Below are 23,715 nucleotides of genomic sequence, written 5' to 3'. Positions count from 1 at the left end.
ACTCTTTTCTTTTCTTTCTTCCCTCCCCTGCCCCCAGTCTTGTTTCCGATCCTGTTAATTCTTCTGTTAATTCTTAATTCAGGCCCTGTTAATTCTTCCTTGACATTTTTTCCAATCATTCTCTTCTCTCTACTCTCATGGCTGCCACCCTAGGGCAGGTCCTCATTACTGATCACCTAGGCTATCTCTACTTCCGATCTCTCACCCTTCACAAAACTACTGAATGAATTGTTCCAAGGTTCAGAACTGCCCATATTTTTTCCTCTGCTCAAAAAAAAAATAGTAACTCCCTAGTGTAGAATAAAATACGAGTTCCTAAGATTGGTCTTTAAGACTGGCTCCGCCCTACTTTACAGCTTAATTTGATATTTCCCCCATTCTAGCACTGATATTCTCCACTAAGATGGACTACTTGTCATTCCCCAAACTCAATGCTGCCTTTTCTGGCTCCATACATTTGCTCAGTTTGCCTTCCTCCGCACCTCCATGCCTGAAGTTTCCTCTCTTCCTCTCTGCTTCTCCCATAATCCTCCCCTCACAGCTTCTTGATGCTCACTCCCTCCTCAAATTACTTTGTAATTAGAACTCATCTTTGCTGGTGTCATCACCCAAGTAGAATATGAGCTCTTTGTTGTCTTCAGTACCTAGCCCAATGCCTTGCATACAGCAGACACTTAACAAATGGGATTTTTGGATTTAATCACTGAAAGAATTATATCCCTCTGAAGTGACTGCTCTAATGAATCCTATATCTTGTCTCTTTCTCAGCGCTGTCAAGAATGATATTGGCTAAATAGTAGGATAGGCTAGTTCATGTTCTCTCTCTGGGTCTCCTGTTCTGCCCAATTTGTGGTAGGATTGATTGAGGTTTGAAAAATCAAACTCCAGCTGTACCTATTATCCTCATTCCTATTACTTTATGTTTACAGAGTGGGGCAGCTAGGTAACTCAGTGGATAGAATGTCAGGTTTGCGGTTAGAAAGACCTGAGTTCAAATCCAGCTTCATATACTTGCTAAGCTGCGGCAACCTTGGGCAAGTATCTTAACCTGTTTGCCTCAGTTTCCTCATCTGTAAAATGGAGATATAGCACTTACCTTCCAGGTCGTTGTAAGGATCAAATGAGATAATATTTGTAAAGCGTTCAGCATCGTGCCTAGCACATAGTAGGTGCTATACAGATGTTAATTATGATTGTCATTTATCGTTCCCACTTGGCGGTGTTTTCCTTGGCTCTATGCTGAGCGGTGTGCCCACAAAGCCTATGCTTTTGACATGTGCTTGGCTTCTTCCTTCCATGGTCTCGGCTTTTTTAGATATTGGCCTTGGTGTGGTCAAGTGCACCTGTTTCAAACATTTCTTAAGCACTGATTGTGTTCTTACTGGGGCAGTTAGGTGGTTCAACGGATAGAGTGCTAGGCCTGGAGTCAGAAAGACCTGAGTTCAAATTTGGCCTCAGACCCTTACTAGCTATGTGACCCCAGGCAAGTCACTTAACCCTATTTGCCTCAGGTTCCTCATCTGTAAAATAGCTGAAGGAAGTGGCAAACCACTCTAGCATCTTTGCCAAGAAAACTTCAAATGGGGTCACGAGGAGTTGGACACAACTGAAGCAATTAATCAACACCAATGCTCATCCTATGTTTTCGGCCTTCTGACCCTAAATATAATTGGAAACCATAGAATTGATGGAACCTCCAGATAGTTTGGGTTCTCAGCGCCTAAGGATAGGTAAGTTTATGTTGGATGGTGGAACTGGAATCAAGAAATTGTGCTGTTAGATCTTACCTCTGACTCCTGTTGGCTGTGACCAAGGGAACGTGATTTAAATCATCCGTAAAATGGGAATAAAAAATACTTACAGTGACTACCTTGCAAGTTGTAAGGATTGAGATAGTATATGAAAGGGCTTTGAAAACTTTTAAGCACTATAGGAGTATCAATCATTATTATCAACTTAAAAAGAAAATAAATGATTTGTGAAAATCCAGCATTAGCAAACAGACTAACTGGTGGATTATACATATTTAAATACATATTTAAAGGAGATTTTGAAGGGCCCACGTTCCTGAGGTTGGCAGTGATTTAGGAAGGCAGTGGGTGGGAGAAAATATGATGGCTGTCTGCTTGAGAGCCTTGTTATGAGGCAGATGGGATGGGGAATAGAAGGTTCTTTGTATTCGTGTCAGTAATAATAACCTCATCTCCCATCGTCACCTAAGACTGGAATTTTGTGATTTTTTTTCCATCTTAATGTCTTCCCTTGATTTAATAGATGTAAGGCACTTTTCAAACCTTAATGTGTTAGATGAATACTGCACATTTGTTACTGTTATTTGCACTTGAACAAAAACATTGAACTGAACAAGGATGGTATATATAGAGTATATAATTTACTTTGGGTTCCATGCTTCCAGGCGTGGTCATGGCTGTAAGATTCCTCAAAGTAGAGAATCACTTAAAATTTAATTCACAATTAACTGATTTACACACAAGTTTCTGGGAATACCTCTCTCTATTGTATTAGAACAGCATTTAATCATATAGTTCTGAAGTGCGGAAGGATAAATACCTTTGCTGCTAAGAGGAAAATCTTGAACTACATTGTATACATTAATTAATCCTCCCTAAATTCTTGTATGATAAATAGATAAACATTTAGTTAGGTCCATTGGCCTCTTACTCTCTATTCACTCAGCCACTGCAGTAATTCAAGTCCTTATCACCCCGACCTGGAACACTCTGATAGCCTCCCTAAAGTGAAATTCATCAAGGACAAGTCTAATGCTATCTCTACCCTGTTCAAGAAGCTTCAATGGCTCCCTATTTCCCTTAGGATCAAGTAGGAACTTTTCTCTTTGGTTTTTAAAGCCCTTAATCATCATCATCTTCATTACTAGCACTTAAATAGCACTTTAAGGTTTGAAAAACCCCATGTTACCTTATTTATCCTCAAAACAGCCCTGGGAGGTATGGATTAATGAGGAAACTGAGGCAGATACAGGGTCATATAGCAAAGTAGGTATCTAAGGTAGGATTTGAACTCTAGGTCTTCCTTACCCCAGGTTCAAAACCCTATTCATTATGTCACCTAGTTGCCTCTAAATCCGATTCTACCCTATTTTTCCAGGTTGATTACATATTCTCCTTCATCGACTCTCCAATCCAGCCAAAATGGTCTACTTTCTCTTACCTGTTTAGGACTGCCCATCTTTAGCCACCGTACCTTTGCACAGGCTGTGTCTCTCATGGAGTACTCTCCCTCTTTACCTCTGCCTTTTGGTACCCTTGCTCTTTTCAAGGCTCAACTCAAGTTCTACCTCCTTCTAGAGGTACCCCAGTTGTTAATAATAACTAATAATGGGTACCATTTATATAGTGCTTCAAGATTTGCAAAGCACTTTATGAGTATTTTCATGTCTGATCCTCTTGCAACTACTCTGGGAGGTAGCAGTCTTTACTCTCCCCATTGACAAATGAGGAAACTGAGGCAGATAGTGAGTGGTTAATTGACTTGCTCAGAGTCACACAGTCTCTGAGGTTGGATTTGAACTCAGGTCTTCCTGACTCCAGGTTCAATGTTAGTCATGTCCCTCTGTAGTCCACTAAATTACTTTGTCATTGTTTATTTTGCATTTGTCCCATATTTAATTATTTGTGAACATGTCACAATTCTCCTGTAGATTTTAAGCTTCTTGAGGGCAGAAGAAGCTCCGTTTTTGTGGCGTGTACCCAGTTTCTGATACATAGTCGGCATTTCATCAATGCTTTATGATCGATTGGTTAGTTGAAGTTACCTCTTTACTCTTCACTAGGAGCATTTTGGCAGCCATTAGCAACGTGTCAATTATTGAACCTGAGTAATCACATAATCAGATATAATTTTGATTAATAAGGAATTATTAATTATATTTTCTGGGTGAAAAATGCAGCCTAAATGAAAGACTCACAGCTAATCCAAGAAAAGTTATTTAGAATTTAATAAAAGTCTCTATCAATAAGTAAAACCCAGTTTTACTGTTAGCACATTAAGTGTATTTTGGAGAGATGTGAGTGCAAGCTGGTAATCTGATTTTAAGTGCCTTTCTACTAATATGCATTTCCCAAAGGAAGGATTTTGGCATGTTTGCACCACTAAACCAAGCTGAAAATGTTGTTGCTATTTTTTCGTTTTCATATTCCGGGAACACTTCCTTTATTCAGCATCATTGGTGGAGCTTTCCCAAGAGAATGAATTTTCCAGGTAACTGAAGCTTATCCACTTTAAGCACCAACACATTTCATTTTAACTGTTTTCACTAAGAATCTTTAAAACAGATTATTCCTTTTCTTGCCTTCTTAAAGAGGATATTAAACGTAATTTAACTTTTTGTTTATTTCTCAAGGCCACCGGTTTACGTATTGAGCCATTACATAATGATGCCCTCACATGAGGTGTAGAAGAGTGCCCTCAAACTAAACAGTTCCAGATTGCTATACTTTTTGAGGGGGTTTTATTTGTTTGTTTTGTCCTCTTCCCTCAGTGTCAGGCTGTAAACTCACTTCTTCACTGTGTAAGTGCCTCTAGCTACCAGGCTAGCCTCATCTAAATGACTGTTTAGAAATCTATTATAGGCTAAGAAACGAAATAAACCAGAAGTGTATGTAAAGCAAGAGTAAAAAGGCTCTGAATGTGTGTTATCATATGGATACATCTGAAAATGATCTTTTCCACCTCAAATTTCTTTTAGCACTTTGTGGAGACATTTGTTTTTCTTCCATCATATTTTGCCTTTATTTCTTATTGTTTATTTACTTATTACTCATTCGACCTTGAAAAACTATTGTGGGGCCCACAGGCGTTGGGGTATTGTGCCACTCACTACTGTCTCCTGGTTGTTCGGACTAGGTTCAGTCTGGGGGAACCTTGAATTTAAGCTCCCTTTTCTCACTTTCTTTAGCTCCACTATCCCAGGGAGAAATGGTAAAAAGGTATTCTCAGTGCGCAGGGAATCTAGGTGATGTAGAGGATGGAGTTCTGGGATTGGAGTCAGGAAGACCTGAGTTCAAATCTGACTTCAAGTACACTTACTAGCTGTGTGATCCTGGGCAAGCCACTTAACCCTGTTTGCCTCAGTTTCCTTATCTGTAAAATGCATCGGTGAAGGAAATGGCAAACCCCTCTGGTATCTTTGCTAAGGAAACTCCAAATGGGGTCATGAAGAATCAGAAATGACTGAACGACAACAGCAACACACAAATACTAAACATATATTAACAATTCATATAAATTAAAAAAAAAACAACTAAACTAAAAAGAAGATTCAGTAACAACTTATAACTATTGTTAGCAATGTTCTGGGAGGTTGATGCTGAAACCTTATCAGAGTATAAAACAGTTTATAGGGTTGTTAATTAGACATTACACATTTTACCTTTCCTCTGCACTGTCTAAATAATTCTTAGGGGGCAGCTAGCTGGCGAAGTGAGTAGAGCGCAGGTCCTGGAGTGAGGAGGACCTGAGTTCAAATTCGGCCTCAGACACTTGACACACTTACTTGCTGTGTGACCTTGGGCAAGTCACTTAACCCCAGTTGCCCTGCCTTCCCCCCTACAAAAAAAATGTTAAATAATTCTTAGTGTATGTGCCCTGGTAAAACAGCCAGGCTGGAGCCAATCTCTTGTAAGAGCGCTGGAGTAACTGCCACAAACTCTTCCCCTGCTGCCATTCAGCTCCAGTTCAGTAGGTCCCAGAACCTCTGGCTTGAATCCACAAAGTTGACTCCAAGCTTGGGCATGCCCATTTCAGGATAGATTACCCATTTGCCTAAAGTCAGGAAAGAATAAATATACAAGCCGGGGGCTCAGGCTCAAGTTCATTTAGTGGAGGGACTCTGTCCTACTTGACACATGGGTGGAAGTTGCCAGTTGCCCATGCTTTGAACTGTCAAAGAAGAAAGGAAGGTCTTTTAGCTGACACAACCCCTTATCCAAATACTGTTGTTTTAGGAATGGAGAAGACCCTTTCATTTACCCTGCTATTCTGCATTTTAGCCCCACAAGGACATTGCTTCTTCTGTAGACCAGATGATATAAAGTTTAGTCCACAGGATTTCAAGCTGATTACTCCATATTCATTTCTCTTCTGTTTTTGTTATCTTTTTGTCTGCTGTTAGAAAATGTTGAAATAAAAACCCCTGTCAACTGCTAAAAACGGAAGAAACCCCAGGTCCAAAAGGGGGACCTGGAACGAACCAGAGTCCAAACACAGCTTACAAAGATCATAACTGCATTTATTGCCCCAGAAGAAGCCTGTAACACGGAGCAGGGAGACAAACTTCTCATCTGCTCAAACAGGAGTGGGAAAGAGCGAGGCATTTACACATATTTGAGGCATTTAGGACTTCTTGAGGTATTTATGGCTAAGTCAGGGTTAAGGGAGAAACAGAATTGGCAAGTCAGAGGTTAGTGGGGGTCTAGGGAGAAGATATCTGTAAATACAATGAATCAGAAATCAGGATGTTAACTGCTTTTTGGAGTTTAGATAAGTCAGAAACCAAGATGTTTGCTGTCAAGACTGTCAGCAGTTGCAGAGTTCAGCTAAAGTTTACTTTGCAAAGGGTCTCTGGTATGTCACCCAGCCTTGGGCATCAGAAGTTCTCCTGGTTGGCTAGTTGTTATGCTACTCCACTGTCTGGTTCCCCTGTCAAAAAGGAAAGCTCTAGCATATTTAATCGGTTAGTACCCTGTTAACAAAAGATATATCTTCCTGTTTCCTGCTTTGTTATTTTGCTGTTGTTTTCAACCCTATCCCTTTTGGTGGGGGGGCGGGGGCGGGGCTGGGGATTAATTAATTTTATTACTTTTACTTTCCTTGGTAGCTGCCTTCAATTATCTTTCTTTTGTTTCTGTTGTTTGGGGTGTTTGCAAATCAAATAATCTGCTTTTTTTGTTTTTGTTTTTTGGTGGTGTTGAAAGGGAAATTCTTCATTTGGGCTTTCATTCTGATTAATGAGGCAAAACTCAGGACAAAGAGAATTAAAAAAGATTTTAGTATAAGTATGTCAAGGTAGCAAAGCTTTCACTGACTGATCTCTGAAGATCAGCTGTGACTTCAAGGTGGGGACAGCTTTTATAGGTAACTTTAAGATAGTCCAGATGGGTCCATTTCAGCAAAAGAGGTGGGGTCCTCTCAGTTGCTTCCCAAAAAATTCAGACTTCTCTGATACAAAGACAGGGCCAAAAAAATTTATTTGGATTTTCCAGATCGTGGGGAGGCGGAGGGGTGGGGATTGTAGGGGTGAGTGGGAGGGGGGCTGCCTTGCCCCTACCCTCCAAGATGTGGAAGGGACAACTGTACATAAAAGTGGTTTGGGAGAGGTGTGTCTAGCTAGTTCCATTTGCTTAGAGGTATGTGAGGACACTAGGGGAACATTTGAGGTGACTGGTTTGGGCAATCCAAAAGAATTAAGGATAGGGTAAGACAGCCCAAGGCTAAGGTTTGATAATTCCTAATGAAGATAATCAGCTGAATTTTCTTTGGTTCTGCCTGCTGTACCCTTGGGGCTTCTTTTGATTTTGGCATCTTTCACATCAGAACAAATGCTGCTTCGTGATTTAGGGCTCAAGAAACTTTGTAATACCATTTTAAGTAGTATTCCTAAAAGACAGACTATGAAAACACAGTAGTGGGACTTATTTTACACACACACACACACACACACACACACACACACACACACATTTGTAGATATCATTGTCTCAGTGAGTACAGTCAGGAAAAAAATAAACATAGCCAAAACAAAGCTGTTGGATTTGAAGTCTGAAGATTTGTTTTAACTCTCATATCTGCCACTTAGTACCCATGTGGCCCAGGTCAACTGCAAGTGTTTGGGAGTAGTGTTAGTGCTGGATTCTCATCCGGATTTTTTTTTTAGCATCTCAGACATCAGGGCCTCCCCAGGAATCATGGCTGGATGAGTTATTTAGGGGGTGGACAGAGTGCCAGTGCCTGATAGTTGGCGTAGGATTTCTCACCAAAGAGAGACTGACGCATGCTATTTTTCACTTTCTTTCTTTCATTCTTTTTTCTTTTATTCTAATCTTCTTGTACATAATGACTAACATGGAAATGTTTTACGTGATTGCATATGTATAACCTATATCTGATTGTTTAACATCTGCCTCAGAGAGGGAGGAAGGAATAGAGTTTGGAACTCAAAACTTAAAAAGAAAAAGCCAAATGTTAAAAAATTGTTTTAACATGTAATTGGGGAAAAATACAACAAATTAAAAATAAAAAAATTCTCTTAGCTTTTAGGTCATATTGATTAGAATCTTCACAGAAGTTTATCTCAGTCAAAGTATTCAAAGGCACAGTAGCCCGTGTTGATACTGCACTTTACAATTTTACAAGTTGCTTTCATCTCGTCTGACCCACACAACAAACGCTTTGAGGCAGTTGCCGTTGTTAACCCTATTCTATAGGGAAGGAAGCTGAGTCTCAGAAGAGGTTAAGTGGTCTCTCCAGGGTTATGTAAGTGTTGAGATAGATTTGAATCCAGACCTTCTTGAATCCAAGTGCAGTCTATTATATTACATTGCTTTTGTCCTTTGCACTCCATTACTTATAGAAAACTATGGTGTGCCACTAAAAAACCAGGGCTTTACATAATGGCACTGACCTCTTTGGTTTGTGTCTGCGTAACAAGAGTTTCTGTTTCTAGATCCCTCTCAATATTCATCATTCAACCTGCTAAGAATATACCCTGCGATATGTTAGGCAACATGAGAGATACAAGGACAGTAATCATAGTAATGATAACCACAACAATAATAACATTTATAATAGTGCTGACCATACAAGCATCGTGTTAAATGCTTTACGATCATCATCTCGCTTGATCCTCCTGATAATCCTGCAAGGTAGCTGCTATTATTATCCTCACTTTACGTGTTAGGAAACTGAGGGAAATACAGGTTAAGTGACTCACCCGGGGTCAGGAATTGCCCCGTGGTAGGAATTTATAATCTATTGGGAAGACATAGCATATGAAATAAGAACTATAATCCAAAATTCAGCAGGGTTCTGGTTTTTAACTTTCCTCCAGTGACCCAGCCCACCTCTTGCTCAGCTCCCATTGGAATCTTTCCTTCCCAAGGGTCAGGGGCTTGTGTTTCTTCAGTCCTCTAGCAGATATCAGTCAGCAAGCATTTATTAAGTGTCAGGCACAAACTAGGGATGAAAAAAAAATGCAAAATTAAAAGTCCCTATTCTCAAGGAGTTCACAGTCTCACGGAAGGGACAATATGTAAACAGAGTCAGGTGGGTGATGTAGTGCAGGGCCTGGAGTCAGGAAGATGCATCTTCCAAAGTTCAAATCCAACCTCAGATACTAACTGTGTGACCCTGGGCAAGTCACTTAACCCTGTTTGCCTTATTTTCCTCATCTGTAAGATGAGCCGGAGAAGGAAATGGCAAAGCACTCTAGTACTTTTGTCAAGAGAATTCCAAATGGATGGGGTCATGAAGAGTTGAATATGACAGAAATGACTGAAAAATAACAGCAATATGTGAACATCTCTTTGTTATGTAACTGGAGTCTCAAAGCCCATTGATATGGGACACTTTCCTCACTGATAGAGATCAAAGCCCTATACCTGCATGAGGGGTGGGGCAGAGTTGATGGGAACAGAACAGAGGAAAGGTTTGATCTCTTCAGGCTTGGAAATCTCTTTGAGTCTGCTCAGTTAATTTGAGTTCTTCAGTCGCTTTTGGTGCTTCCGGCTTTGAGAGAGAAGTTGGAAGACGCCAACCCCATTTCAGGTTGCTTAAGGGAAAGATTCTGGGAAGAAACTGACGTGAGAGGAGCTGGAAGTCTCCATCATGCCCCTATCCCCTACTCGCTACACTAGAGAGCTTGGGAAATCTCTTGGGTGAGAACTAGGACTCTCTTGGTTGGTTGAGTTGAGTTATCTTGCTCCAATGGGAGAACATCTTTGCTCTGTATTGTCTGGCATGTATTCTCCTCTGTATCCTTCCTCTGATTTCTGTTTTGCTCTCTACTTGGATGAATGGGTTTCTTTACTATTTATTTACTGTATTGTGGAAAAGGTATTAGGTGGGAGGGGAGTCAAGCCTTGGATATAAAACCCTTAGCTAATGAAACAACAATCAGACGTTAGATTGAACCAGAAAACCTCATTTCCTAGACTAATAATATTTAAAGGTACAGATAAATATAATTCTAGCCCGGTATCCCCTCTCTCTGAAGAGAGCAGAGTGCCCAAGCCTGTGGCCCCCCTAACCTTCTGCTCCCCTTCCTGACAGGAAATAAATTCTCCTGTGAAGAAGGGTGAGGGGAAAAGAGTCTAGATATGTCAGTCTATTCTACCTCCCTTTGAGCCATACAAAACTTCCATGCTACCTGGTGGAGGGTCAGGGAGACAGCCCCTTGTCAATATAAACAAGATATAAACAATATAGACTCAGAAGGAAGGTGCCAAGATTAAGGAGACTGAGAAAGACTTCTTGCAGAAGGTGAGACTTTAGCTGAGACTCGAAGGAAGCCAAGAAGTAGAGATGAGGAGGAATAGAGTTCCAACCATGAGGGACACTGAGTGAAAATGCCCAGAGCCTGGAAATGGAGTGTCATGTGTGAGGAACAGCAAAGAAACCAATGTCATTGGATTGCAGTATTCATGGAGGGGGTAAGGTATAAGAAGACTGGAAAGGCAACGGGGGTGGGAGGCAGGTTATGAAGGCTTTAAAAGCCAATAAAATCAAATTAAATAGAAGTATGTATAGAATGATTTTACAAATACGTCTGTATATATGTGTGTGTGTGTGCATATATATCCCATTGGAATCTTTCCTTCCCATATATATGTATATACATACACACACACACACACACACACACACACACACACACAAAAGCACAATACAGACACACATATTTGTGTCTAATGGTAGCCATCTCTAGGGCAAGGGGAGGGGAGAGGGAAGAAAAAAAGGAAAAAAAAGAAAGCTTTATTATATATTTAAAAGGAATAACATGTTGTTTATAATATATTTGCAGTTTCATTTGCACTCATTTTTAAAAATTCTACTATGTTATGGAAATGCTTGTTTTATTTCACAAAATAAAATAAAATAAAATAAAATATCTTATATTTGATCCTGAAGGTAAGAGGGAATAACTGGAGTTTATTGAATAGAAGAGGACCACATGGTCAGGACTGTACTTTAGGAAGATCATTTTGACAGCTGACTACAGAATGGACTGGAGGGTAGAAAGACTTGAGGCAGGAAGACCAATGAGCAGGTTATTGTAAGGGAGATAGCATCAGGGTTTATAACAGGACGGTGGAGTCATCAGGGGAGAGAAGGGAGCACATAAGAGAGATGTAAACAACAGGATTTAACAATGGGTTGGATATTGGTGGTGAATGTGAGTGAGGAATAGAGGATCACACCTAGTTTGTGAGCCTTAGTGATTGAGAGGGTGGTGGTACTGTGAGACGTGGCAACTCATTATTTCAGTGGTAAGATGGAGGACCACCAGGTCCTCCCATATGTAATGTCACCATACCCTAAGGATCATTAGGCCTTATTTTCTGCTCCACTGCTGTGCATATTAGATCGCCATTCATTGACACCTGCCAGGTCACTGTACTCTAATGACCCCTGGGCTTTTCCATCCACCCTACTATTACACCTGTCAGGATCCAAGACCACCCCTCTTTTTTTTTTTTACTCTTCTCTTTTTTTTGTTTTTTTGTTTTTTTATTTCATTTTTTTTTTTTTATTTTTTTTTTTTTATTAATTTTTTTTTTTTTTATTTTTTTGTTTTTTTTTGTTTTTTTTTTTTTTTTTTTTTATTTTTTTTTTTACTCTTCTCTTTTTACTGTTAGGAGACACCTTGTTTTGCAGAACTAGATCCCAGCAAGCAAGCTGTGCCCTGAGCTTGGCATAACAACAATCCTTTGAGCTCACCCTCTGGATGAACACTGCTGTAACTAAGTCACAGAACTGATGGTCCCTGAGCTCGGCCGAGCACCAACACGTGAAGCTCTGCTGTGAATGGATTTTTTGTCGCTAGACAACCTTGCCTCACTGTTACTGTTATGCCTCCACACTTTTGCTACATTACGCTGTTGGATTCTTTGTCTAGCCATAAATATATAAATCAAGGCCTGGTCCCACTGCCTCAGGTCCCTTACTAGAGGAGACCCCAACACATGTGTCTAATTTCCTTCCCCTAATGTTATGAAGAAAGCTTTTTGCTTATAGCCTGTTTGAGTTCTTTAGTATTTTTGGAGTTAACAGTGGTTGCAAAACCTCTGTGACTCCTTGGTCATTTGTTACCAGAGTTGACATACCCTAAGAACCACTAGGTCTTTCCATTGCCCTATAATTGAACCTTACTAAATGTGTCATCTCATTTAGAATGTGAGCTCTCTGGGAGTGGAGACTGCCTTGATATTTTATTTGTAACCTCTGCACAGTGCTTGGCATATAATAAACACCTAATAAATGCTTTTTCATTCATTTATTCAAGGTTGTTTGGATTTCAGGGAATGGAAAGACCCTTGTGTCTTCCAATGTGTTTCAAAGAAGGGTTTTGGGTTATATGTTGACAGAATTATAAGGGCAAAATCAGTTGAATTGGGGAGGGCAGGAAGGAAAGTCCATGTGGGTTGAATTCATGGGATACTGGGGTCACTACTAGGAAGGTAGCTACTCTAGGGAGGAGGGGGGGAACAGGGTGGGGCTTGGCCAGGCAGGAACTCATGTAGGGTTTGGAAGTAGAAAGTCCAGCATCTGGTAACTTCCTGTTTTAACTAATTAGTAGGTCCTCATCTGTAAAATTAGTGGTTTGGACCTCAATACCTTATAGGCCCCTCCCAGCTCTAAATCTATGATCCTATGTAGTATTCTGATCCTTTGACAAACACTCCACCCTCTCCCAACCTGCCTCTGGGCCAGCGCATACATCTAGAGTAATAGAACAAGTATCATTATTATCAATATACAGATGAGGAAACCGAGGCTCAGAGAGGTTAAGTGACTTGCCCAGGGTCACGGTTAGAGTCACAGCTTCCGATTGCAAATCCAGTACTATGACCACAATAGGACACTGCCTCTCTGAGGGCAAAATGCCACACTCAGGAAAAGATAAGCAGGATGAGTCCAACGACCCTGGGATGATGTAGAAGGCGTCACAAAGAAGTACCTGATTAATTACCAGCTGAATGATACACACAGTACAAACTGAAGTTTAGCGGAGGGTCAGATCTTGCCGCCCCCCGTTCTGCCTTGTTAACAACCACAATAATTAATTGGCAATGTAGTTATTATGTTTGTGAATAAGTCAAAATAAAATATTTTCTCTCCGATCACCGAGTATTTGTCACACAGAGGCGCACCTGGTTGTTTTAGAACGATACACACACACATATAAAACACCCAAAAGGAAGCACTCAGCCGATATATTCTGATTTAGGGTCTCACTCTTAAGGACACATCAATTAAACTAAACAAAAGGCAAGTCACTGCTTATCTAATGGCGTGCCTTTTCAAAGGAATACATTTTCCCTTGTACAGAGCTCTTTAGCCCTAACCAGAAGAAGATAAACAAAAATACTCTTCCAGATCATTGAGTGTGACTGACACAATATTTGAAAATACCATTCGGCTAAGTCAGGCGAGAGGGCTTGTTCGCACTCCAGGCTATAAAACAAAACAGAGTCTCATTACTGCAATTCTGATTTGCAATCAGAAAAATCTATGGAGGCGTCAGAAAGATTGGTGTGCTAAAGAATAATAGAGATTTGACATGAACTGCTAGGGCTAATCTTCTCTCCACCCCCCCCCCCCCCCCCCGCCCCGCCTCGCCTCGCCTCGCCTCGCCTCGCCTCATTGTGTTAAGATGACAGAATAACCACTATTTTAAGAGATGGCCACTAGATGGCAGTATTATTATGTTTAAACAAAAGTGCTAAAGTCTTAGATGAAAAGTTAACAGCCCTGGTTATGATAATTAGAAGTAGAAACTCAAAAGGTTTTGTGGGCAGAAAACTACTTTCTAGATAAATGAGGGGCATCGTCTTCATCTTCCTCATTATCGTAATCTACATGGGGTCTAAAACAGATCATTTTAAAGCAGGTATAAGTGAAGGTAAATTAAGTTCCAACTCAGGCTAATGTCACCTTTTGCCAGCTAATCCTAATAGTTGGACAGATCTGACTGATGACATGTCTGATTTTGTTTGTTAAATGGATTTCACAAAGTTTTACCCACCTACCTGTAAGGTTGATCATCGGTGGTTTTTAATGTTGCTAACTTAATGATCCGGACTGCTAGGTGGCACAGTGGATAGAGTGCCGGGGACTGGCGTCAGGAAGACTCATCTTCTGATTTCACATCTAGCCTCAGACACCTACTAGTTGTGTGACCCTGGGAAAGTCACTTAGTCCTGTTTGCTTTAGTTTCCTCATCTGTAAAATGAGCTGGAGAAGGAAATGGCAAACCACTCCAGAATCTCTACCATGAAAACCCTAAATGGGTCATGAAGAGTCAGACAGGACTGAACAACAAAAACAATTAAAACTGAATGATGCAGCATTGCAATATTCTGTTTATCTTCTATGATTAAAAATTAGTCTAATCTGTCTAGTTAGCCATATACCCTCTTTTTTTAGATGGTGTGAACACTCCTACTTACATACATAAAATGCTGCCACACCTTATCAAAAGACTTTTTTTGAATGGGTATGGTTAAAAATATCATCTCCTGCCTGGCACATAGATGTCCATTAATAAATGCTTCTTGACTTGACTTTACCTGGTGGCCAATTAACCTTCTAGCCATGAGCCCCTCCAGTTTTAACTCCAACATTCTTGGGTGACAGACATGATCAGTCATCTGGTCCCTTGTGTGTAAAGCCTTTCCATCCATCCATCCATCCATCCATCCATCTGTCTATCTATCTATCTATCTGTCTATCTAGATACATATATACATATATATATATATATGCATGTTCTATAAATCACATGATATATATCTGTATATGTTATATTTATATGATTTCTTTAGTAAGGTATAAGTAAGGATTTTAAGTGCTATTTTTTTTGATCATCTGAGAAAAATTATTCCAGATATAGCTGGGATCAATAGAAAAGGGCAAAAGAGATGAATGCAAGGGGAAAATTCCTGGCCCCTTTCCCAATCCCAGGATTATCATGAATGAGACCAGGCCTGCCCATTAGGTCCCAGGACTACTACCACTGCTATCAACCAACTATTGATACCATCTGTCAGCTCTAGGATATATCCAGACAGTACAGTCAAGACACAGAGACAGACAATCTGGTTAATTCAGGCCAGCCCAAGGTTCTATACTCATGACCCACAATTTGCCAGATAATTCTTCAGAATCTTCTCTTTGGAATGCCTGCTTTCAATCTTGCCTAGGGGGAGCATTGGTTCTTAAGTGAGAATGTTTGCCTTATTTGCATGTGTGAAGGGTAAAGAGTAACAAGTAGGGGAAGGAGAGAGAATCTAGTTTGTCTTCATGTATAATTATAAATCCAACCAGCTTTTTTACTGTGTGGTCTAAAAATTAATTAATGGGCCCCTTTAAATCTGAAAGTCAAGGAGCAGACAGTTCATTCTAGCAGCCTTTGAATACCTATCCTTGCTGTGATAGGTGCGATTTGGAAAGTAATACTGACTCATGCTAAGACCAACAGGTGATATCCCTAAGGTGGTTGTTTTGAGATTCCCAAATTTTAAAGGGAAATACTATGGGCTGCCTCTTTTGTGGAGGGGAGAAGGCAGGGCAATTGAGGTTAAGCGACTTGCCCAAGGTCACCCAGCTAGTCAGTGTGTCAAGTGTCTGAGGCCGCATTTGAACTCGGGTCCTTCTGACTCCAGGGCCGGTGCTCTACTCACTGCGGATTTACCTTTTTTTTGGAACAAAGATTACAAATGACACTTAGGAATTGATGATAGGTATAGAGTTGGAAGGGGACCTAGAGGTAACATTGAGTGGTGTCAGCTCAAATATAAAATAATGCCATGGGCTATATATTGACATAGAAAGCCATCGCATGTTAACATTATCTATGTTCTTATTTTGTGAAATGCCTCTCAATTACATTTTTATCTGTTTAAATCAATTACATTTAATCTGTTATTGGGAGCAATACAGGCAGCATATTTGATACCTCCAACCTTGTCCATACCCTTCATTTTACAGGGTAAAATGTGTGGTAGTGACTTATCCAAGGTCATACCAAAGTTAAGTAGTAGAGTCAGGATTTGAAAACAAGTCCTCTGACTTCAAATCCAGGTCTTTGTCTACCACACTTCACTACATTAAAAAAAAAAGTGGCACATTGAGCTGAGCCCTTGTTGTTGTTCAGTTGTGTCCTACTCTTTATGACCCCATTTGGAGTTTTCTTGGCAGAAATACTATAGTGGTTTGCCATTTCCTTCTCCTGCTCATTTTACAAATGAGGAAATTAAGACAAACAGGGATAAATGACTTGCTCAGGGTCACACAGCTAGTAAGTATCTGAGGCTGGATTTGAACTCATGAAGTTGACTCTTCCTAATTGCAAACCCAGTGCTCTATCCACCAAGCTGCCTATGGCAAGGACTCACGTGGAAGTCAGAAGAGGTGATGTAAGGACACTCTCAAGGTCTCTCTGAAGAACTTTGGAAGTGATTGTGAGATAGGGGAGACACTGGCACAGGACTACCCAACATGGAATGCCCATATTAAAAAAAGGAACTGGGCTCTATGATCAAAGCAGAGTTGCGGTAATTCAAAAGAAACATGAGATGTGAAAATTTACAGGCTTTAAATGTTCATTTGGACTACTTGTGCCTGACCTGAGGTAGAGCCTTCTGAGCTTGCATTGGTCTGATCAGCCATAGTCAGCCACACAGTACCTTGATCCTAGCATAAGGAGGTCATTTTGATTGTTTTCAAGCATGAAGGACAACAATCAACACTACCTTAGACTTCTGGGCACTTCATCTAAGGTGGGCATTGACTAGTTGCAGCATTTTCAAAGGAGACAATGGCCATGATATTGTGGGCACTTAAAACCATACTATATGAACATTTATCAGAAGAACTGAGGTTTTTCACTTGGAGAAGTGACATTGTAGGCATGGAAACTATCTTCAAAGCTTTGAAGGAAGGTCTTTTAGAAGAAGGATTAGCTTTGTTTTGCTTGGCCCTAGAGGGGAGAATTAGAACCAATGAATGGAAGTTATAAAGAGGCAGATTTCCATTCTATACAAGGAAGAATTTTCTAGGAATGGGCTGCCTCACGAGGTGAAGGATGGGCATATAGAAAAGCAAGTACCCCATCACTGGGGTTTCAAGCAAAGGATGAATGATTTGTTGGAAATGTTGTAGAAGGATTCATTGTTTAGGCAGGGTTTGAATATGTAAAAGCCTCTGGGACCTCTTAAAATGCGAGGATTCTATTTTTCCTTGGTGAAAAGAGAAATGAAAACATAGAGGAACCGAACCAAATCCATGAGAGTAAATCCAGCCTGGGCAGCTAGACAGTATAGTATAGTGTGTTGGGACCAGAGTCAGGAACACTCATCTTCCTGAGTTCAAATCTGGCCTCAGACACTTACTAGCTGTGTGACCCTGGGCAAGTCACTTAACCTTATTTGCCTCAGTTTCCTCATCTGTAAAATGAGCTGGAGAAGGAAATGGCAAACCGCTCCAGTATCTTTGCCAAGAAAGCCCCAAATGGGGTCACAAAGAGTCAGACGTGACTGAAAACTACTAAACAACTTTCTATTCTAAGAAGAGGCACCTTCATTTGGAGGGTTTATTCACCTTGAGACAGTTTGCTAAGTGATTCTGATTGACTTTTCCATTGAGTTTCTGCAGAGGGAGAAAGCAGTAGTAGAAGGGAAAAGCATTTTTCTCAATGAATGTATGAAGCTATACATACATATTATATAAATACTCCATATGTGACATGCATATATATGTACAATCCATAAATCTGCATCTTTTATATGCATAATACATGTACTTGTGTATATGCCTGTGTTCAAGTACATATGTGTGTATATACATGTAAGCATATATGTGTATATCTTATACATACATGATTATTTTTTTTTGTTTTCTGTCCTATTAGCATATGAATTCCTTGCAGTTAAGGACTACATTTGGGGCAGCTAGATGGTGCCGTAGATAGAGTGTGGGCCTTGGAGGCAGGAGGACCTGAGTTCAAATTTGGCCTCACACACTTACTAGCTGTGTGACCCTGGGCAAGTCACTTAATTCTCTTTGCTTCAGTTTCCACATCTGCAAAATGAGCTGGATAAAGAAATGGCAAACTGCTCTAACATCTCTGCCAAGAAAAGCCTAAGTGCGGTCACGAAGAGTCAGACATGACTGGAAAGACTTGAGAAATGCCTGATATTGATTCTTTGCTTATTTTTTCTTCATGTGGACCCTTGAGAAAATCCACTAATTTTTTTTTTATTAGGCCATACTGTTGTCTTCTCTGATAGCCTGTGCTCCTCTCTGGTGGTCTTTCTTTCCTTCATCCCACTCCAGTTCATTACTTGCTTTCATTCACGGTTTGTGGCAGTTCAAACTACTAAAGACTTTGCCCGATGATTTTATTCTCCTTCCAGTTTCTGCCCAGGGCAAGAACTAGGCCAAAACCAATTCCTTGATATCCAGCCTCTAATGGGTTTTTCCATTCTGCATGCAGTGATTTCAGGGTGCACCCCTGGTGTAAGACAGTTGAGTAAACTAGGAATGTAGAACTGGAAAGCTGTGCTGTCCTAGGGCCTCTTTTGGTTCCTGTGGAGGACTGTGTTTATTTACAAACACCTTTAGAGTCAGTGAGTTATGAGGGAGAGCCTCAATAAGCAAAGATAACACTGAGGATATGACTCCTAATTCTTACAGACTTGGCAGCTTGGTGGAGCATGTCCTGCTTCTGATGTTTCACTCTTTAAGTGAACTTTATGGCTTATACAGTGAAGGAAGTTACTTGAGAGAGGTACTTGCTTCTTAGGAGATAAGGAGAGTTACTTGTTGGGATAAAGTCTCCCACAAAAGAGGAGGTGATGAGACTCCATATACAGGGAACTGTAATCTTTTTGATTGGGGGATGGGAAAAAGAGGAATTAAATTTACGATGATTTAGAGGATCCCCCCACTCCCTAATAACATGAAATGGACTTAAGCCCAGTCCTATAAAGAATAGTAAAAAAGAAAGATAGTAGAGGGGAAGATCATGGGACTGGGAGTCAGAAAACCTGGGATTACATTACAATTTCTGTTGCTTACTTAGACAAATCGTATTTCAGGGCCTCATTGTTTTTACCTATAAAATATCTGCCCCTTGCCTTCTCAGAGTGAAGAGCCCCAGGGATCCTGGGCTCTATTTGAGGAGCTTCCACATTACTTTGCCAAGACCACTTCTGCCCCCTTCCAATGCTAGCTTTCTTCTAAGTGTTGGCTTTTCCCAACAGAATGTGATTCCCTGAAGGCAGAGGCTGATGTATTTGCTTGGTTTGTATCCTTAGTGCTTATCACAGTGCCTGACATTTAGTAAATACTTAATGAGAGCTTTTTTCATTTATTCATGAAGTTCAAATGAGAATGTTTTGAAACATTTGAAACCTTTAAATTGTTGAAAGATATCATTATTGTAAAATAAAAGGCTTAATGCCTTAAATTACCTTATCATTAAATATCATAATTACTTGATGTTAAGGTAGCCACTGAAGACTGCTGATTTAGACACTTTGATTAAAACTCTTTTTTCTTAAAATATCCATGTGTACAACAGGAAAAGAAATATTTTAAAGGGTGACTGAATAGGTTAGGTTAAACTCTTCTATAGAACTCTATAAAGGCCGTTGGGTGGGTCAGTAGATAGAGTGCTAAGCCAGAAGCCAGCAAGAGTGGAATTCAAATCTGGCCTCAGATGCCTACCAGCTATGCGACCCTAGGCAAGGCTGTCTGCCTCAGTTTCCTGAACTGCAAAAATGAGGATGATAATGGCAACTACCTCCAAGGGTTGTTGTGAAGATCAAATGAGATAATCTTTGTAAAGTGGTGTGTAGCTCAGTGCCTGGCACACATTAGGGGCTTAATAAATGCTTGTTTCCTTCCTTATTCTTCTATTCACTTAAAATGAATATTCGTTGGCTCTGTTTCCCTGGGATATAAATAATTTGAATAAACCAAGGAAATAGTAGAGGGTTGGGGCTCAACAGCATCTCAAATTGTGGTGTAAATATAGTATTGAGTACACATGGAATGTTAGGATTTTGAGGAACCCCAGAGATTATTCTCATTCTGTCTCTGTCTCTCTCTCAATTTTCAATTTACATCAGTTCAAATTAATTCAGAGGGCCCCTCTGCCATCTTACTTTTTAAGAACTCTCTGTAGACATATAACTGCCTCCTCCCATCACCATTCAACCCTAGAAGGAGGGAGGATGGGATAGGAATCCTAGAGAAGGGGCTGAGCCTGGTGCCCCTGCCTGCCCACCCCATCTACCCTCAGAGCTAATGTGGGCTATGCTATTTTACACATCCCTTGTGTGAGGTGGAATAGACTGACCTGGACCCCCTCTTACCCCAAGGTGTACTGCTCTGAATGAATAGAACCAATCCAGATGGAGCTCTTTCTCCTCATTTCTGTACCTCCCCTCTTCCCCCCCGCCCCTGCCCCTGCCAACTGTTTTGGACCAGTCTAGAGTCTGTCACACCCACACCTTTAGAATGAATTAACAGAATTTGTTTTTCATTTAGAATGTGGACTGGTTCACAACTCTCATACCCTCCCCTTCTCCATGGCCCTCCTCCATCCTTCCCACAAACAAAGGGCTTCCTTCCAGCTTCAGAATACCCCCTGCCTCCTTTATGGGCTTCTAGTCTCTGTCTCTTTGTCTCTCCTGTTTGTGTCTATCCCTGTTACATAATAAATGTTTGTGGAATTGAATAAACACATTAAATATTGTAAACATGACAACATGTTAGGCTCTGGGCTTAAGAAAGATACTATATAAGCTCAGGTCTCAAATTGCTCACTGGAGAGAAGGAAGGGCAAGGACACAAATAACCATGAGACAAGAAAGTGTGTTAAGTATAGATGTTTAGGCAAAGCACTAAGTTGAATTTGAGAAAAGAGATGCCATTTTCATCTGATGAGTTAGGGAAGGTTTCATGGAGGGATTAGTATCTGATTTGGGCCTCAAAAGTCAGTCAATAAGCCTTTACCAAGTATCTACTCTGCATCAGGCACTGTGTTCAGCACTGGACAGTCCCTGACCACAAGGAGCTCATAGTCATTTAATAGGAGAGACGACATGTGAAGGACTATGTATAAACAAGTTATATTTAGGATAAATTGGAAATGATCAATGAGAAGAAAGCTCCAGGATTAAAGGGGATTGGGAAAAGCTTCCTGTAGAAGGTAAGATTTTAGGTGAAACTTTAAGGAAGCTAGGGGAACCAGGGGGTAGAGATCAGGAGGGAGGGAGAGTATTCCAGGCACGGAGGACAGCCAGTGAAAATGACTGGATCATGAGAAGGAGTATCTTAAGGAAAAGAAAGAAGGGAGAGAATTCAATTTTTTAAAATTTTATTTATTTTTTGTTACATTTTGAGCTCTGGGTTTTCTCCCTCCCTTCTTCCCAAGCACACATTACTAGAGGAGGCCAACATTATACACACACACACACACACACACACACACATGCACACACACACACATATATATATGTGGACCCATACAATACATACTTCCATATATCTGTCTTTTCTCTGGATAGCATTTTCCTTTATAAGTCCTCCTTGGTTGAAAGTCCATATTACTCAGAATAGCTTAGTCGTTCACAGTTATTCTTCAAACAATATTACTCTCTCTTGCTGTATACAGTGTTCTCTTGGTTCTACTCGTGTTACTCTGCATTATTTCATGTAAATCTTGCCCTGTTTTTCTAAAATTATCCTGCTCATCATTTCTTACGGCACAGTAGTATTCCATCCCAATCATACACCGCAACTTGTTCAGCCATTCCCTGATCATGGATACCCCTTCAATTTCCCGTTCTTTGTCATCACAAAGAGAGCTGCTATAAATTCCTATTGCCCTGATCTCCCTGGGAAACAGACCTAATAGCTGGATCAAAGGGTACACACAGTTTTATAACTCTTTGGGTATAATTCCAAATGACTCTCCAAAATGGCTGGATTAGTTCACAATTCTACCAAGTGCGTATTTAGTGTCCTATTTTTCCACATTCCCCTCCAACATTTGTCATTTTCTCTTTTTATCATTTTAGCCAAACGGATAGGAGTGAGATAATACCTCAAAGTTGTTTTAATTTTCATTTCTCTAATCAATAATGATTTAGAGCATTTTTATATGACTACATATAACTTTGATTTCTTCTTCCAAAAACTGCCTTCTGATATCCTTGGACCACTTATCAATTGGGGAATAACTCATATTTATATAAGTTTGATTCATTTCTCTATATATTTGAGATATGAGGCCTTTAGCCAACAAATTGTCTATAAGGTTTTCTCCCCAATTTTTTGCTTTCCTTCTAATCTTGGCTATATTGGTTTTGTTTGTATAAATCCTTTTAAATTTAATGTAATCAAGATTATCCATTTTATATCTCACAATGCTCTCTATCTCTTATTCATAAATTGTTCTGCTATCCGTAAATCTGGATCTAACCAATATTTGATGTTTTTCTAATTTTCTTATGATATTTCCCTCTGTATATAGGTCATGTATCCATTTTTACCTTAGTTTGGTAAATGATATAAGATATTGGTCTATACCTAATTTCTGCCAGACTGCTTTTCAGTTTTCCCAGCAGTTTTTACCAAATAGTGAATTCTTATCCCAAAAGCTTAGATCTTTACTTTTATTAAACACAAGGTTACTATAATCACTTACTACTGGGTATTGTATACTTACTCTATTCCACTGATCTACCATTCTATTTCTCAACCAGGACCAGATAATTTTGATAATCACTGCCTTGTTAATACACTTTAGGATCTGGTACTGATAAACCTCTTTCTTTTACATTTTTTCATTAATTCCTTTGACATTCTTGCCCTTTGTCCTTCCAAATGAATTATGTTCTTATTTTTTCTAGCTCAGTAAAATATTTTTTGGGTAATTTAATTGGAATGGCACCGAATAATTTTTCAATGGTCTTTATCTCATTCTGTTTAATTTCTGTTCCAATGTTAATTTTAAAATGTATTTATGAGTACAAATATATCATTTATAAATAATTAAATGTTTCATTATCCTCCTGGCTGTGCTTCTGTCTCTCTGGACTTCAGCACCAGGTTGGAGCATGTACTTTTTTCCTCCCTCTTCCTATTGTTCTTCTGCTTCTTTTTGTGTATTGTTTTCCCACATTAGAATGTAAGCTCCTTAGGGCAGGACTATCTTTCCTTTTGCTTGTATTTGTGTCTGCAGGGCTTAGTGTAGTACCTGGCACATAGTAAGCACTTACTATATACTTGCTGCTTATTGGATACCTGGGATCAGTTGTTTTTTTTGCTGTTGGGGCATGCAATCAAAAAGTTTTGGAGAGCACTGGATTAGATTATGATGGGAAGGAAGGACAACCATACAGAAATTGTCGCATCTATCTTGGACTGACACTACAAAGGACT

This window comes from Trichosurus vulpecula, chromosome 8, assembly GCF_011100635.1.
Source record: "Trichosurus vulpecula isolate mTriVul1 chromosome 8, mTriVul1.pri, whole genome shotgun sequence".
NCBI classification, from domain to species: domain Eukaryota; kingdom Metazoa; phylum Chordata; class Mammalia; order Diprotodontia; family Phalangeridae; genus Trichosurus; species Trichosurus vulpecula.
The sequence above is the reverse complement of the archived record's forward strand: the minus strand, read 5'-3'. Positions refer to the sequence as shown.